The sequence below is a fragment of the Leopardus geoffroyi genome, chromosome X (assembly GCF_018350155.1).
Source record: "Leopardus geoffroyi isolate Oge1 chromosome X, O.geoffroyi_Oge1_pat1.0, whole genome shotgun sequence".
NCBI lineage: Eukaryota > Metazoa > Chordata > Mammalia > Carnivora > Felidae > Leopardus > Leopardus geoffroyi.
In genome coordinates this window covers 81042337-81059343 of record NC_059343.1, presented here as the reverse complement: position 1 = coordinate 81059343, position 17007 = coordinate 81042337, and positions in this window count along the sequence as shown.

Here is a 17007-nt window from a genome sequence, read left to right as displayed (position 1 = left end):
TCCTCCTCTGGGATACCAATTATGCGTATATTATTTCTTTTTAGTGTATCACTTAGTTCTCTAATTTTCCCCTCATACTCCTGATTTTTTTTATCTCTCTTTCTCTCAGCTTCCTCTTTTTCCATATCTTTATCTTCTAGTTCACCTATTCTCTCCTCTGCCTCTTCAGTCCGAGCTGTCGTGGTTTCCATTTTGTTTTGCATTTCATGTAAAGCGTTTTTCAGCTCCTCCTGACTGTTCCTTAGTCCCTTGATCTCTGTAGCAAGAGATTCTCTGCTGTCCTCTATACTGTTTTCAAGCCCAGCGATTAATTTTATGACTATTATTCTAAATTCACTTTCTGTTATATTATTTAAATCCTTTTTGATCAGCTCATTAGCTGTTGTTATTTCCTGGAGATTCTTCTGAGGGGAATTCTTCCGCTTGGTCATTTTGGATAGTCCCTGGCGTGGTGAGGACCTGCAGGGCACTTCCCCTGTGCTGTGGTGTATAACTGGAGTTGGTGGGCGGGGCCACAGTCAGACCCGATGTCTGCCCCCGGCCCCCCGCCAGGGCCACTGTCAGACTGGTGTGTGCCTTCTCTTCCCCTCTCCTAGGGGCGGGATTCACTATGGGGTGGTGTGGCCCGTCTGGGCTACTTGCACACTGCCAGGCTTGTGGTGCTGGGGATCTGGTGTATTAGCTGGGGTGGGTAGGCAAGGTGCATGGAGTCAGGAGGGGCAAGCTTAGCTCGCTTCTCCTTAAGTGATCCTCTACAGGAGGGGCCCTGTGGCAGCCGGAGGGAGTGAATCCCGCTGCCGGAGGGGTGGCTCCGCAGAAGCACATGGTTGGTTGTTTGCGTGGAGCCACCAAGTTCCCTGGGAGGAACTGGTTCCCTTTGGGATTTTGGCTGGGGGATGGGTGAGGGAGATGGTGCTGGCGAGCGCCTTTGTTCCCCACCAAACTGCGCTCTGTCATCTGGGGTTCAGCAGCTCTCCCTCCCTTTGTCCTCCAGCCTTCAAGCTTTCTGAGCAGAGCTGTTAACTTATGACCTCCCAGATGCTAAGTCTGCTTGCTGTGGGAACACACTCCATCCGGCCCCTCTGCTTTTGCCAGCCAGACTCGGGGCTCTGCTTGGCCGACAGGCCGCCCCTCCGCTCCGGCTCCCTCCCTCCAGTCCATGGAGTGTGCACCACCTCACCGCCCTTCCTACCCTCTTCCGTGGGCCTCTCGTCTGCGCTTGGCTCCGGAGACTCCATTCTGCTAATCCTCTGGCGGTTTTCTGGGTTATTTAGGCAGGTGTACGTGGAATCTAAGTGATCAGCAGGACGTGCGGTGAGCCCAGCGTCCTCCTACGCCGCCATCTTCCGGGAATCCAACCTCCTTTATGTTTTTATCTTCTTTCTTTCGCTTCCCCTATGTTCATCTGTTTGTTTCTTAATTTCCACATATGATTGAAAGCTTATTTGTCTTTCTCTGACTTATTTCGCTTTGCAAATACACTCTAGTTCCAACCACATTGTTGCAGATGACAAGATTTCATTCTTTCTGATCACAGAATAGTATTCCATTCTGTGTGTGTGTGTGTGTGTGTGTGTGTGTGTGTGTATATATATATATATATATATATATATATATATACCACATCTTCTTTATCCATTTATCAGTTGGTGGACATTTGGGTTCTTTCCATAATTTGGCTTTGGTGGATGGTGCTGCTATAAACACTGGAGTGTGTGTGCCCCTTCAAATCAGCACTGTATTCTTTGGATAAATACCTAGTAGTACAATTGCTGGGTCATAGGGTAATTGTATTTTTAATTTTTTGAGGAACATTCACACTGTTTTCCAGAGTGGCTGCACCAGTTTTCATTCCCACAAACAGTGCAAAAGTGTTCCACTTTCTAAGCATCGTTGCCAAAGTCTGTTGTTTCCTCAGTTGTTAATTTTACTCATTTTGACAGGTGTGAAGTGGTATTTCACTTGATTTGCATTTCTCTCATGATGAGTGATATTGAGCATCTTTTTATGTGTCTGTTAGCCATCTGGATGTCTTCTTTGGAAAGGTGTCTATTCATGTCTTCTGCCCATTTCTTCACTGGTTTATTGTTTTTTGGGTGTTAAGTTTGATAAGTTCTTTATAGATTTTGGATATTAACCTTTTATCTGCTATGTCATTTGAAAATATCTTCTGCCATCCTGTTGCCTACCTTTTAGTTATGTTGATTGTTTCCTTTGCTGTGCAGAAGTTTTTTTATCTTGATGAGGTCCCAATAGTTCATTTTTGTTTTTATTTCCCTTAGCTCCTTATCTAGTAAGAAGTTGCTGTAGTTGAGGTCAAAGACGTTTCTGTCTGTTTTCTTCTCTAGGATTTTGATGGTTTCCTATCTCAGTGTAGGTATTTCATCCATTTTGAATTTATTTTTGTGTATGGTGTAAGAAAGTGGTCCAGTTTCATTTTTCTGTATGTCATAGTCCAGTTTTCCCTGCATCATTTGCTGAAGAGACTGTCTTTTTTTCCACTGGATACTTCTTCTTACTTTGTCAAAGATTACTTGGTCATACATGTGTGGGTCTATTTCTGGGTTCTTTGTTCTGTTCCGTTGATATATATGTCTGTTTTTGTGCCAGTACCATACTGTCTTGATGATTACAGGTTTGCAATACAGCTTAAAGTTTGGAAATGTGATGCCTCCAGCTTTTTCTTTTTCAACATTACTTTGGCTACTTGAGGTCTTTTCTGGTTCCATACAAATTTTATGATTGTTCCAGCTCTGTGAAGAATGCTGGTGTTATTTTGATGGGGATTGCATTGAATGTGTAGATTGTTTTTGGTCATATTGAAATTTTAACAATATTTGTTCTTCCAATCCATGACCATGGAATGTTTTCCCATTTCTTTGTGTCTTCTTCAATTTATTTCATAAGTTTTCAATAGTTTTTAGTGTATAGATCTTTTACCTCTTTGGTTAGGTTTATTCCTAGGTGTCTTATCATTTTTTGTGCAATTGTAAATGGGCTTGACTCTGATTTCTCTTTCTGCTGCTTCATTATTGATGTAGAGAAATGCAACCGATTTCTGTACATTGATTTTATATCCTGAGACTTTGCTGAATTCACATATCAGTTCTAGTAGCTTTTTGGTGGAGATTTTGGGTTTTCCATGTAGAGTATCACGTCGTCTATGAAGAGTGAAAGTTCAACTTCTTCTTTGTCAATTTGGTTGCTTTATTTCATTCTGTTGTCTGATTACTGAGGCTCAGACTTCCAGTATTATGTTGAACAACACTGGTGAGAGTGGACATCCCTGTCATGCTCCTGACCTTAGGGGGAAGGCTTTCAGGTTTTCGCTATTGAGGATGATATTAGCTGTGCATCTTTCACATATGGCCTTTATGATGTTTAGGTATGTTCCTTCTATCCCTAGTTTCTTGAGGGTTTTTATCAAAAAAAGATGCTGCATTTTGTGAAATGCTTTTCTTCATCTATTTAAAGGATCATATGGGCAACAATATCCTTTCTTTTATTAATGTGGTGTATTAAGTTTGTTAATTTGAGAATACTGAACCAGCCCTGCAGCCCAGGAATAAATCCCACTTGGCCATGGTGAATAATTCTTTTAATGTACTTTGAATTCAATTTACTAGTATCTTGTTGAGAATTTTTGCATCCAGGATCATTAGAGATATTGGCCTATAATTGTCCTTTTTTACTCAGGTCTTTGTCTGGTTTTGGAATCAAGGTTATGCTGGATTCATGGAATGAATTTCTAAGGTTTCTTCCATTTCTATCTTTTGGAACCATTTGAGAAGAATAGGTATTAACTTTTCTTTAAATGTCTGGTAGAATACCCCTGGGAAGCCATCTGGTCCAGGACTCTTGTTTGTTGGGAGTTTTTTGATAACTGATTCAATTTCTTTGCTGGTTATGGGCCTGTTCAAATTTTCTCTTTCTTCCTGTTTTAGTTTTGGTAGTGTATGAGTATCTAAGAATTTTTCAATTCCTTTCATATGGTCCAGTTTTTGGTATAAAATTTTTGATCGTATTGTCTTATAATTGTTTATATTTCTGTGGTGTTGGTTGTGATCTCTCCTCTTTCATTTATGATTTTATCTATTTGGGTCCTCTCTCTTTTTTTTTTTTTTTTTGATAAGTCTGGCTAGTGGCTTATCAATTTTGTTTATTCTTTCAAAAAACCAGGTTTTGCTTTATCTGTTCAATTGAACATTGATCTGTTCTGCTGTTTTGTTGTTGTTGTTGTTGTTGTTGTTGTTGTTTCTACATGATTTATTTCTGCTCTACTATTTATTATTTCCCTTCTGCTGTTTTAGGTATTTGCTGTTCCTTTTCTAGCCCCTTTAAGGGTACATGTATATTTGGGACTTTTCTTGCTTCTTGGGATATGCCTGAATTGCAATGTACTTTATTCTTCAGACTGCTTTTGATGCATCCCAAAGGGTTTGGACTGTCTTGTTTTTATTTTCATTGGCTTCCATGTATTTTTTGTTTCTTCTTTAATTTCTTAGTTAACCCATTTACTCTTTAGTCAGATGTTTTAACCTCCATGTATTTGAGGGCTTTCCAGATTTTTTCTTGTGGTTGATTTCAAGTTTCATAGCTTTGTGATCTGAAAATATGCATGGTGTGATCTTGATCTTTTTCTACTTATTGAAGGCTGATTTGTGACACAGTATGTGATATATTCAGAAGAATGTTCCATGTGCACTTGGAAAAGAATGTGTACTCTGCTGCTTTAGGATGAAATGTTCTGAATATATCTATTAAGTCCATCTAATCCAATATGTTATTTAAATCCATTGTTTCCTTGTTGATTTTCTGCTTAGATGGTCTGTCCATTGCTGTAATTTGGGTATTAAAGTCTTATACTATTATGGTATCATTATTGATGAGTTTCTTTATGTTTGTTATTAATTGAGTTATATATTTGGGTGTTTCAAGTGGGGGGAATAAATATTTATGATTGTTATATTTTGATGGATAGACTCCTTAAATATGATACAATGCCCTTCTTCATCTCCTGTTACAGTCTTTGTTTTAAATTTTTTTTAATGTTTATTTATTTTTGAAGGAGAGAGAGACAGAGTGTGAATGGGGGGGGGGAGGGGCAGAGAGAGAGAGGGAGACACAGAATCTGAAGCAGGCTCCAGGCTCTGAGCTGTCAGCACAGAACCCAATGCGGGGCTCAAACCCACAAACTGCAAGATCATGACCTGAGCTGAAGTTGGATGTTCAACCAACTGAGCCACCCAGGCGCCCCCTGTTACAGTCTTTGTTTTAACCTCTTGATTGTTTTCTATCTACTCCAACTTTCTTTTGACCTCTATTATCATGATAGGTGGTTCTCCAGCCCCTCACTTTCAATCTGCAGGTGATTTTAGGTGTAAAATGAGTCTCTTATAGGCAGCATATAGATGGATCTTGTATTTTATCCATTTTGATAGCCTGCATCTTTTGTTTGGGGCATTTAGTCCATTTATATTCAGCATGATTATTGAAATATATGAATTTAGTGCCATTGTGTTTCTTTGTTGCCTTGATCTTCTTTTTTTCCCCCTGCACTCATAGAGTCTCCCTTAAAATTTCTTGCAGGGCTGATTTAGTGGTCACAAACTCCTTTAGTTTTTGTTTGTCTGGGAAAGCCTTTATCTTTACTTCTGTTCTGAATGACAGCCTTGGTGAATAAAGGATTCTTGGCTGCATATTTTTCCCATTCAGCACATTGAATATTTCCTTCTACCTCCTTCTGGCCTGCAAGTTTTAGTGAACAGGTCTGTTACTATCCTTACGTGTCTACCCTTGTAGGTTAAGGACCTTTTTTCCTTAGGTGCTTTCAGAATTCTCTCTTTATCTTTGTATTTTGCATGTTTCACTATCATATGTCAGGGCGTTTATCTGTTTTTGTTTATTTTGAGGGGAGTTCTCTGTGCCTCTTGGACTTGAATGCTTGTTTCCTTCCCCTGATTAGGGAAGTTCTCAGCTGTAATTCGTTCAAATAAACCTTCTGCCCCAAAATCTTTGACATTTTAATATTATGTATTATGGTGTGGACTTCCCTGAGTTCATCTTGTTTGGAACTTTGTGTGCTTCCTGAACCTTGATGTCTGTTTCTTTCCTAATGTTAGGGAAGTTTCAAGCTAAGCTATTATTTCTTCAAATAAAATTTCTGCCTTTTTTTGGTCTCTATTCTTCTTGGACCCCTATAATGTAAATGTTTGTTCACTTTATGTTCTCAAAGACATCCCTTAACTTATCCTCATTGATTTTTTTTCTTTTTTCTGTTCAGTCTTGGTACTTTCCCTGTTTTCCAGATTGCTGATCTGTCCTTTTTTATCCTCTACCCTATTGTTAATTCCTTCTAGAATATTTTTCATTTCATTTCTGCTATTGTATTCTTCAGCTCTAATTGGTTGGTTTTTTTAAAATATTTTTTTTATATTTTGTATCTCTTTGTTGAAATTCTTACTGAGTTCCTCCACTCTTTTCTCAAATTTGGTGAGCATCTTTAGGACCATTAGTTTGAACTCTTTGTCAGGTAGATTGCTTACATCCATTTTATTTTAGTTCTTCTGAGGTTTTTCTTGTTCTTTCATTTAAAGCATATTCCTTTGTCTCTTCATTTTGCCTGACTTTCTTTGTTTCTATGAATTAGTTGGAACAGCTGCTTTTAAACTTGAAGGAATGGTCATTTGTGTGGTTTTTCCCTTTGTAGATTATGTGTGCCTGTTGTCTTTAGCTGGCTGGCTCAAGCTGTGACTGGTGTGGTCTGGGGGTCCTGGGACACTCCATATTGGGATCACCCTGGTAGCAGTTCTTGAGCTGAAGTGGACAGGGGTTACAGAAGTCTTGCAGCTCCTTATGTTGAGGGTGCCTTGGCAGGACTGCTGAAGCTGAATGTACTGAAGGTCTCTGCATATAAGGTGCTATATAGCTGAAGCTAAAATTGGCACAGACTGGGGTGGTTCCAAGGATCTCTGTACAGAGGGAATCCTAGCTGAAGATGAAGTTGGAATGGGCCAGGGTGGTCCTGAGTTTCTCTCTGCTGAGGGAACCCTGGCAGGACATCTGAAACTGAAGTGGATGCAAGTGCAGGTATTCTAGCACACTCCTTGGTGGAGTGGCTGATGCTGAGGTGAGCTTTGGCTAGGGGAGTCAGTATGCTTCATGTAGGGAGTACCCTGGTGAGTTGTCTAGAGCCGAGGTGGATATGGTTCAGGAGGTCCTGGGGTGTTCTGCACTGTGGGTGCCCTGACAAGTCATCTGGAGCTGAATTGGTACAAGCTTGAAGTGTTCTGGGTGCTTTGTGCCTGTGTCATCATAGTAAGATAGCTGGAGCTGTAGTGAGTGCTGACCAGGGGTGTCCTGGTGTGCACCACACTGAAGCTGCCTTTGTGGGATGTCTGGAGCTAGTGTGGACTAGGGGCACAAGGGTTCCTGAGGCAGTAGGCCGGCTAGGGTGCCTGGACCATGCTCCCATCCACTGTATCAAGGTAAAGGGGAAATATAAACCATGGTGCTTTCCAGGCCCTCTGACCCAGAGATAGTGCCAGCAGCTCTCCCACTCTTTGGCAGTTTTAGGGCTTGACATTATTTTACATCCTAGTTTCTCTTTTAAACCATGAGCTGTTTTCTGTGCCCCAGGCATCTGGGACTGGTATTGTGCAGCATCCCTAGAGCTCACTGAGGCAGCAGGCCAGCTCTGGCACCTGGACCCTGCTCCCATCTGTACTATCAAGGTGCGGGGGATGCATAAATCATGGTGCTCCCTAACCCCTCCAACCTGGAGAGAATTCCAGCAGCTCCTCTACCATTTGGTGTGGTTTTAAGCTGGTTCCTTTATTTTCTAGTTGCTTTTTTAAACTGTGGCTTTTCCCCTGTGCCCCAGGGCAAACAAATCTGCCCCTTTCCTTTCCTTCAGTACTATCTCTCCTCACCACAGTTCACAGCACTGGGGGTGTAGGTTCCTTTCTTTACCAAGATTCTCTCTTTCTTGAAGCTCTTTATGTGGTCTCTCTTATCTTTTGTCTCTCTCTCTTGTTATGCAGAAGCTGTTTAGTTAGCCTTCAGTTCTTCTTCAGGAGGAATCCCTCTATAAATAGGTATAGATTTAGTGTGTTAATGGAGGAAGTGAGTTCAGGATCTTCTTACATCACCGTCTTGGGCCCTCTGTTACTTTATATCACAATTTTTTCAAATATGCATCAATGAATCTAAAAAACCCTCTGAAGTCCCTAAATTTGTGACTGTAACATGGAGTATTTAAAGGCATGAAAATCAACAAGCAAAAACAGAATTTATTTGTGGCAGGCTAAATAATGGCTTCCCAAAGAGGTCCACATCTTAATCATTGGATTCTGTGAATATGTTGCCTTACACAACAAAAGGAATTTTGCAGATGTGATTAAGTTAAGGATCTTGAAATGAAGAGATTATCCTGGATTAGCTCTGAGATAATGACAAGAATGATTATAAGAGGGAGGCAGGAGACGAGAGTGAGTAGTAGGTGATATGAGGACAAACCATTGGAGTGTGAGTGGTCTTTAGAGGCTGAAAAAGGCAAGAAACAGATTTTCTTCTAGATCCTCCAGAAGGAACACAAAGCTGTTGATACCTTGATTTTAGCCTACTGAGACCTATACAGACATCTGATCTTCAGAACTATAAGATAATACATTTGTATTGTTTTAAACCAATAAGTTTGTGGCAAATTGTTATAGCAGCAATAGGTAACCAATAGAGTACTAATTACGCATCCAGCACAATTAAACATGGTATGCAATAGAAATGCCCTTCTCCTTATCTCCAAATATTCAGGATATACTTACATAATCATAGAAGTTCCAATTTAATTACTGCCTTATGTAGGAAGTCTTCTTTATCTCACACATCTTTACAATTTCTCAACTTAGCTAGTATTTCATCTAAAATATTTTTATGGCTCTTATTGCTTCTTACCTTGTATTAGAGTTATTTGTATATACCTTTTATCTTCTCAATTACAGTAAAAATTTTCTGAGAATGGTTGTTGTATTTTATATATTTTATACTCCAGATTCCCCTCCCCACAACCAGATATTATGAATTTCATATAGGAAATGCCTGGTAAACATTAGCTGAATGAGTGTTTATGCCCTTATGACCTCCAAAGAAGTCTAGTTATGCACCAGGATGAAGTGGTTGCCAGGGGATGGGTGTAGAAATAAGCTAATGAATATTAAGTGCTTTAGTATATTTGAGGCAAAGTATTACAAAAATTTTAATATGTTGGTTAATGCAGAGATCTATAAAGCACTGAACTTGTCCTTAAGGGGTTTACAGTCTTAATGAGAAGACAAAATTTAGTTAACTTCACCTCAATGTTTAGATATAAAAACAAAGAGATTTACTATAGAAATTGGCTTATATGGTTATGGATGCCTAGAAGTCCCCCAATGTTCCATCTGTAAGTTGGAGAAGCAGAAAAACCAGTGGTACAATTCAATCTGAATCCCAAAGCCTGAGAACCAAGGGGAACTGGTGGTGTAACTTTCTTTTTTTTTTTTTTTCAATATATGAAATTTATTGTCAAAATGGTTTCCATACAACACCCAGTGCTCATCCCAAAAGGTGCCCTCCTCAATACCCATCACCCACCCTCCCCTCCTTCCCACCCCCCATCAACCCTCAGTTTGTTCTCAGTTTTTAAGAGTCTCTTATGCTTTGGCTCTCTCCCACTCTAACTTCTTTTTTTTTCCCTTCCCCTCCCCCATGGGTTTCTGTTAAGTTTCTCAGGATACACATAAGTGTGAAAACATATGGTATCTGTCTTTCGCTGTATGGCTTATTTCACTTAGCATCACACTCTCCAGTTCCATCCACGTTGCTACAAAGGGCCATATTTCGTTCTTTCTCATTGCCCTGTAGTACTCCATTGTGTATATAAACCACGATTTCTTTATCCATTCATCAGTTGATGGACATTTAGGCTCTTTCCATAATTTGGCTATTGTTGAGAGTGCTGCTATAAACATTGGGGTACACGTGCCCCTATGCATCAGTACTCCTGTATCCCTTGGGTAAATTCCTAGCAGTGCCATTGCTGGGTCATAGGGTAGGTTTATTTTTAATTCTCTGAGGAACCTCCACACTGTTTTCCAGAGGGGCTGCACCAATTTGCATTCCCACCAACAGTGCAAGAGGGTTCCCGTTCCTCCACATCCTCTCCAGCATCTATAGTCTCCTGATTTGTTCATTTTGGCCACTCTGACTGGCGTGAGGTGATATCTGAGTGTGGTTTTGATTTGTATTTCCCTGATAAGGAGCGACGTTGAGCATCTTTTCATGTGCCTGTTGGCCATCTGGATGTCTTCTTTAGAGAAGTGTCTATTAATGTTTTCTGCCCATTTCTTCACTGGGTTATTTGTTTTTCGGGTGTGGAGTTTGGTGAGCTCTTTATAGATTTTGGATACCAGCCCTTTGTCTGATATGTCATTTGCAAATATCTTTTCCCATTCCGTTGGTTGCCTTTTAGTTTTGTTGGTTGTCTCCTTTGCTGTGAAGAAGCTTTTTATCTTCATAAGGTCCCAGTAATTCATTTTTGCTTTTAATTCCCTCACCTTTGGGGATGTGTCGAGTAAGAGATTGCTACGGCTGAGGTCAGAGAGGTCTTTTCCTGCTTTCTCCTCTAGGGTTTTGATGGTTTCCTGTCTCACATTCAGGTCCTTTATCCATTTTGAGTTTATTTTTGTGAATGGTGTGAGAAAGTGGTCTAGTTTCAACCTTCTGCATGTTGCTGTCCAGTTCTCTCAGCACCATTTGTTAAAGAGACTGTCTTTTTTCCATTGGATGTTTTTCCTGCTTTGTCAAAGATGAGTTGGCCATACGTTTGGTGGTGTAACTTTCAATCTGAAGCAGAAGTCCTGAGAACCAGGAGCTCTGATGTCTGAAGTCAAGAAAAGATGGGAGAGAGAGTGAAATTTTGCTGTTCCTTTGCCTTTTGTTCCATTTAGGCCCTCAAATAATTGAATGATGCCCACCCACACTGGTGAGTGCAGATCTCCTTATTTAGTCTATTGAATCAAAGGCTGATCTCTTCCAGAACCATCCTCACAGACACACTATGAAATAATGTTTTACTAGGTATCTGGGCATCTCTTAACCCAGGGAAGTTGCCACATAAGTTTAACCATTACAGTAGGTAAATGTGCCCATGGAAACAAAGCTATAGAAAAGCACTTTTGTCTTTAAGGATAATATAATTTGTAGGATAGTCCAGTGTGAATCTATGAACAATATCCCAATTTAATCATTTCAGAGTATCCTAGCTGGTATTCTCTTTTGTGTCCTACTTTTTTTCCCCAATATGTTTGCCAGATAAAAAGTTACTGGGTTAGGAATCCTGTCTAATTCATGATTCTCTTTTATTGCCATCTATTTAATAAATTTTAGTATAAAATTTCAAAATACATCAGTGGCTTTTCATTTATTCTCAATGCATATTTATCCATGGTCCAATGTAAAGCAGGCAGTGCTCTAGGAGCTGAGTATAAAGTGAATACAATAGGCACTATCCCTGCCCAGTGGGAGCTTAAAATCTAATAACAGAGATATATATTTAGAAAATTGATTCACAAATAAATGTATAATTACAAATCATGATAGGCACTATCAAGGACAAGTAGGTATGCTCTAAAAGATAGAGATGGGGGTTGTGGTACCACTTTAGACAGGTTGACCAGGAAAGGCGGTCTTGAAGAAGTAAGATTTCAGCTTAGATCTTTTACAAAGGAGTCTGTTATAAAGGAAGGAATGCTGGGATAAGGATACTCCAGGAAGAGAAAACAGCATGTGTGAAACATGTGAGATGGGAAAAGATTGTCCTGGTCTAGCACCTGAAAGGAGGCCACTGTGAATAGAGTTTTGTAAAAGAGCTATAAAGATAGGTAAGGGCCAGATCACATAGAGCTGTGTGGGTAAATGTCAAAATGTAAATTTTATCTTAAATTCAAAGAGAAGACATTGAAGTACTTTAAGTAAAGTACAACATGATTCATGTTTTAAAAATTCAGTCTATTTTATAGAGAATGTAGTATGGGGGAGGAAACATCATTTAAGAGAATACTTGAGTAGTGTAAGAGGAAAATGACTGGAACTTGAACTAGAATTGTGCTGAGAGTGAAGGACAAATTTGAGAGAGAAAATTATGGCATCTTTATGATAAAGGCAGTTACTCTATGATTTTCCTTCATTTGGAAAATTTATACAAAGTTTGAGGATGGGAGATCAGCTTGATATTTATTCCTTACTGTGCCACATGAATATTCCCATGTACTCAGTGCAGGGACCAAGTTAGGTGAGATTCCAGGACACTCAACCCAGGATTGATCTTAATTTGTTGAGTAGATATATTAATACAGAATAACGTATCTTCTCAGAATCCCACGGTATCTAAAGATTTTAAATGTACTTTGTGGATGATGATAAATAGTAGTTAAAAAGAATTAAATATTTTGAAATTGGATGGTATTCTTTTAAATATTTAGCAAAAACCTTGATTTACTTAATTTACTTGATTTAATTAGTAATTAACCTATTTTATGCCTGCAAGTATGCAGATTATACTAAGCACCACTGAGGATATCAAAGAGGTATAAGATATTATGTAAAAAAACCATCCCCAAAACAATGGCCTAAAACCATAACATTTATTTTGCTCATAAATATGAGGTTTGACTGGACTCAGGTAGGCAATTCTTGACAGGTCTCTGGTTATATTAGAAATATGGTCATAGATGGTGGTTGGAGTTGGGGTTATTTCAAGTACTTCCTTACTCTATGTCTTGTGCTGTGCTGGGAAGACACAAGCTAGAGTTTGGAACAGCTGGAATGCTCCAGACATCACTATTTCTGCACAATGTTCCCATGTACCTGAATTTCTTACATGGTAGCTAAAGGATCTCAGAATGAATGTCCCAAGAGAAAGCAGCAGAAACCTAGCCTCAGGTGTTTTATCTTCTGTATTGTTTCTTGAGGCAGTCACAAAGGCCCACCCATATTTCAACAGAGGGGCTGTTGACAAAGGTGTGCAAACGTGTTTTCTTGTCACCAAACAGACTTCATTTTTAAATAAATTATGTTTTAGATGGGCATGACCAAAATATGACAGCACTGGAAAGAACTGTGCACATTTTATAAACATATCATATTTATAGTTAGTAACACTTCATTTTTAGAAGGTGTATGCTGTGAATTTTCAAGCAGTGATTTATGTGATACCTTCTCAGACTAAATTTGCAGCTCCATAAGAAAACTAGAGATAATATAGTTATTGCATTATCAAACTAATAATTTCACTTATTTGTGAAGCTATCTGGAAGTGAATCATCTCCAATTCAGTGAGTTAATCATACATATTTGGCAATATTTTTGTTTTTCATAGTCTATTAGGACAAACACCATCATCAAATATCACAGGTACTTACATTGTTTTATTTAGCTTAAGAAGATTTTTGTTCTGGATAGTTTTCTTTAGTAATAAATGTATCTCATTATTTTTTAAAAAATAAGCACAGACACTTTAAAATTTTGAATTGCTTTAATTCTGTGAGATAAGTTTTAATAAACAAGCCCAAACATTTTTAGCCAGACCCATAAGAGAAACTGTTAATTACCCCAAAATTCTTCCTCTTCCTACTTATTTATGATGGGGAAAATAGCAATGAGGTTTCATTCTTTTTCAATTGACAACCAACTTAATAATTGAGAATAAATCAAGCCAAGGGAAGCATTCTCCCTAGACTTTCTGAACTGGTGATTATTGTTCAAAACAAAACAAAATAAAACAAACCAACAAACAACAAATTCTTGGAAATTTTTTTAGAGTTTCTACTAACTTTGGGTACAGAGGGAATATCTGCTACTAGATGATTTTCTTAAAAACCTCAGTGAAGATTAAAAAAGAAAAAAACCTCAGTGAAAAATATATTTTTGAAAGGTTCTGTATTAGTTTTGAGATACTATGGTACCATGAAAAGATATTTCTTGGTTTTCTGTTAGAATAAATTTTTCTTCAACAAATAAACATTGATCTCAGTGAAGAAGACTGAGAACATTATCAAGAAAATGATCTAGATACAGTGCTTGGTCTGTTACAATGTTTAAAATGTTTCTGAAAAAGCTGTGTGAATTTCTTATCTCAAGTGGTATCTAATTTGGAGTTTTATTCCCCATTTCAGTAGAGCAAACATGCCTTAATTTAAAACAATCTATAAATATTTTACAAAAATAATTTTAATAAAACTACACTTTTCATCTTATTTATTTTTGTAAGTTTTTATTTTAATTCCAGTTAGTTACCATACAGTGTTATATTAGTTTCAGGTGTACAATATAATGATTCAACACTCCCATACAATACTTGTTCATCACAAGTGTACTCCTTAATCCCCATTACCTGTTTCACCCATCCCCCAACCCACCTTCCCTCTGGTAACTATCAGTTTGTTCTCTATAATTAAGCATCTCTTTCTTGATTTGTCTCTTTCTCTCTTACTTTTTCCCTTTTGCTTGTTTGTTTTGTTTCTTTAATTCCATATATGAGTGAAATCATATGGTATTTTTCTTTCTCTGACTGGCTTATTCCACTTAACATAATACTCTCTAGTTCCATCCATGTCATTGAAAATGGCAATATTTCATTCTCTTTCATGGCTGAATAATATCTATCTATCTATCTATCTATCTTTCTATCTATCTGCTGCATCTTCTTTATCCATTCATCAATTGATGGACACTTGGGCTGCTTCCATAATTTGGCTATTATGAATGATGCTGCTATAAACATAGGAGTGCATATAACCTTTTGAATTAGTGTTCTTGTATTCTTTGGGTAAGTACCTACCAGTGTGATTTCTGGATCATGAGGTAGATATATTTTTTACTTTTTGAGGAATCTCCATACTATTTTCCAGAGTGGCTGCACCAGTTTTCATTCCCACCAAAAGGGCACATTTATTCTTCATTTTAAATTCATCTTTTTAAATCAACCTGTTTTGAATGTCTAAAGAGTAGGCCAGATGTAGTCACTACATTCATAGTGGTAATAATATATGACAAAAGTTAATCTGTGCATAAATTTATGTATTACAATCTAATTTTTTATTGCCCCTCCCTGAAGATGTAGAAAAGAAATGTACTTAATCCTTAAGAGATGTTGAATGGCCTGAAAGGGCCTCATTAGATGTCATTATGGGATAGCACAGTATGTTGAAATCCATGTAGAATGTTCTATGGATCAGCCAAGTGTATTTGCTACTGTCCAGTGACAATTGGGCTTCTTTTCTTCAGAATTCAGAAACATCTGTTTCTGATGGTAGGATGATGCTTGGGGGTTACTGCATTATGGAGAATGTAAACTTATGCCTCTTACTTCTTTGTATGATCTTATTCATCTTTATTTTTATTTATTTTATTTTTTAAAATATAATTTATTGTTAAGCTGGCAAGCATACAATGTTTACAGTGTGCTTTTGGTTTTGGGGGGAGATTCTCATGACCCATCACTTACATACAACACCCAATGTTCATCACAACAAGTACCCTCCTCAATGCCCATCACCTATGTTCCACTCCCCCCCCCCCCGCAATCAACCCTCAGTTTGTTCTCTGTATTTAAGAGTCTCTTATGGTTTGCCTCCTTCCCTCTCTGTAACTATTTTTTCCCCTTCCCTTCCTCAATGGTCTTCTGTTAAGTTTCTCAAGTTCCACATATGAGTGAAAACATATGATGTCTGCCTTTCTCTGACTGACTTATTTCACTTAGCATAATACCCTTCAGTTCCATCTACTTTGTTGCAAATGGAAGGATTTCATTCTTTCTCATTGCCAAGTAGTATTCCATTATCTATGTAAACCACATCTTTATCCATTCATCAGTTGATGGACATTTAGGCTCTTTCCATAATTTGGCTATTGTTGAAAGTGCTGTTATAAACATTGGGGTACACGTGCCCCTATGAATCAGCACTCCTGTATCCCTTGGATAAATTCCCAGTAGTGCAATTGTTGGGTCGTAAGGTAGTTCTATTTTTAATTTTTTAAATCTTTCTATTTTAATTTCTACACTGTTTTCCAGAGCGACTGCACCAGTTTGCATTCCCACCAACAATGCAAGAGGGTCCCTGTTTCTCCACATCCTCGCCAGCACCTGTTGTTTCCTGAGTTGTTAATTTTAGCCACTCTAGTGTGAGGTGATATCTCAGTGTGGTTTTGATTTATATTTCCATGATGATGAGTGATGTTGAGCATCATTTCATGTGTCTGTTGGCCATCTGGATGTCTTCTTTGGAAAAATATCTATTCATGTCTTCTGCCCCATTTCTTCACTGGATTATTTGTTTTTCAGGTGTTGAGTCTGGTAAATTATTTATAGATTTTGGATACTAACTCTTTATCTGATATGCCATTTGCAAATATCTTTTCCCATTTCACCAGTTGCCTTTTAGTTTTGTTGATTTTCTACTAACAAACTGTAATCATCAAGACAGTATGGTATTGGCACAAAAACAGACATGTAGACCAATGGAATAGAATAAAGAACCCAGAATTGAACCCAGAAATGTATGGCCAACTAATCTTTGACAAAACAGAAAACAGTAACCAATGGAAAAAAGGCAGTCTCTTTAGAAAATGGTGCTGGGAGAACTGGACAGCAGCATGCAGAAGAATGAAACTAGACCACTTTCTTACACCATACACAAAAATAAACTCCAAATGGATGAAAGACCTAAATGTGAGACAGGAAACCATCAAAACCCTACAGGAGAAAACAGGCAACAACCTCTTTGACCTCAGCCAAAGCAATTTCTTACTCAACACTTCTCCAAAGTCAAGGGAATTAAAAGCAAAAATGAATTATTGGGAACTCATCAAGATAAAAATCTTCTGCATTGCAAAGTAAATAATCTTACTTTTTATATTGAACCTTCCAGCTCAGTTTTTTAAGCTAAGGAACACATTCATATTAACCTATTA